Source organism: Nipponia nippon, unplaced genomic scaffold (assembly GCF_047370975.1).
Source record: "Nipponia nippon isolate SJK-2023a ecotype South Korea unplaced genomic scaffold, ASM4737097v1 scaffold_2, whole genome shotgun sequence".
NCBI lineage: Eukaryota > Metazoa > Chordata > Aves > Pelecaniformes > Threskiornithidae > Nipponia > Nipponia nippon.
The window spans coordinates 862,268-864,318 of NW_028262336.1; positions in this window are offsets into that span (position 1 = coordinate 862,268).

A 2,051-nucleotide genomic window follows, 5' to 3' on the forward strand; every position below is an offset into this window, starting at 1 on the left:
ACTTGTACGTGGCAAAACAGTTCTTGCAATAGCTAGTGATCCCACGTCTGCAAGAAGGCCTTCCATAGTTCATATTCCAAATGAGTTTATTTTGAAGTTGACTCTGTCATGTAGCGTTCAATGCGCTGCTTTGGAAGTAAAGAGCAAGTGCAGTCTGCGCTGGTTTAAAAATTGGCTTGGATGGCCGAGCCCAGAGAGCGGTGGTAAATGGAGCCAAATCCAGCTGGCGGCCGGTCACCAGTGGTGTCCCCAGGGCTCAGTGCTGGGGCCGGTTCTGTTTAATGCCTTTATCAATGATCTGGACGAGGGGATCGAGGACACCCTCAGTGAGTTTGCAGATGATGCCAAGTTGGGTGGAAGTGTCGATCTGCTGGAGGGCAGGGAGGCCCTGCAGAGGGCTCTGGCCAGGCTGGGTCGATGGGCCCAGGCCACTGGGTGAGGGTCAGCAAGGCTCAGGGCCGGGTCCTGCCCTTGGGGCACAACAACCCCAGGCACTGCTGCAGGCGTGGGGAGGAGCGGCTGGGAGCTGCCCAAAGGGAAAGGACCTGCGGGTGTTGGTTGACAGCCGCCTGAACATGAGCCAGCAGTGTGCCCAGGTGGCCAAGAAGGCCAATGGCATCCTGGCTTATATCAGGAACAGTGTGGCCAGCAGGACCAGGGAGGTGAGAGTGCCCCTGTACTGGGCACTGGTGAGGCCGCACCTCAAATCCTGTGCTCAGTGTTGGGCACAAGTCTTATGAGGAGCAGCTGAGGGAGCTGGGGTTGTTTAGTCTGGAGAAGAGGGGGCTGAGGGGAGCCCTCATCGCTCTCTGCAACTGCCTGGAAGGAGGCTGGAGCCGGGGGGGTTTGGTCTCTTCTCCCCAGGAACAAGCGATGGGACGAGAGGGAACGGCCTCAAGCTGCGCCAGGGCAGGTTTGGGTTGGATATTAGGGAAAACTTCTTCACCCAAAGGGCTATCAGTCCCTGGCCCAGGCTGCCCAGGGAAGGGGTTGAGTCTCCATCCCTGGAGGTATTTAAAAGACAGGTAGACGTGGTGCTCGAGGACATGGTTTAGTGGTGGACTTGGCACCACTGGGTTAACGGTTGGACTCGATGATCTTAAGGGTCTTTTCCAACCTTAATGATTCTATGATTCTAAACATACAGAGTCACAATCCTGCAGGAACGCTGAGCAGTAGGTCATTCTCCAGGCTGGTCTGGGGGCTTGCAAAACACTGAACTACAGATGTTTCAGCAACCCTTCTCCTGTAGCTTACTGCTTCTTGCAGCTTGCATCTTCATCCTCCATTTGCCTCTTTGCCCTATGAAAGATCTCGTTTGGGTCCTGTGATGCCCATGGAATTGGTAAAGGACAAAGAAGGGCCTGCTGGGATTCCTCATGTGCTTTTAGCAGCAATAACCCCTGGCACTTCTTGGTGCGTTGGAGGGCCCTGAGCTACCTGATTTAGCATTTAAGTCTGGCCTGTGGTAGAACAATGCCACGTGGTGACTCTCAAGATCTTTACAACAGTAAAGTGCCATTACAATGTAAAATTACAATGATGGTAACTTTAGAAGAAAGGGATTTTCCCATTCTCATTGAAATATTGTGATTTCAAAATGATACCTCATCTCATAGCAAGATAAAAAAAGTTTAAAAAATCAGACAGGTTTTCCTATTGTGATCAACCAATCAATCAATTCAAATTTATCAAAACTTCCTGTTCGATTACATAATTGAGGGCAGTAGAAGACCATCATTAGTATGATCAATGCCTTGAGATACAATAAGTGTTGTGATAATTAAGTGAAGTCTCCAGGTGAGAGTTTGGCCAGGATCACAGCAACACTCGGCATGCTCACCAAGACTTCAAGTCTGGTTGAGTCAAGCCCGAACCCAACGTTAGCTGACAAATGAGAATGGAAGGAGATAAAACCTTTCAGGAGAGATCCATGAAAAATGTTTACAAGTGACTGCGTGAACCGTTCTCTGAATACACAGAGATATCTCATCATGGAAGAGCAATATGTCAAACCCCAAACAATACATAAAATAGACCCATTGTTCCTT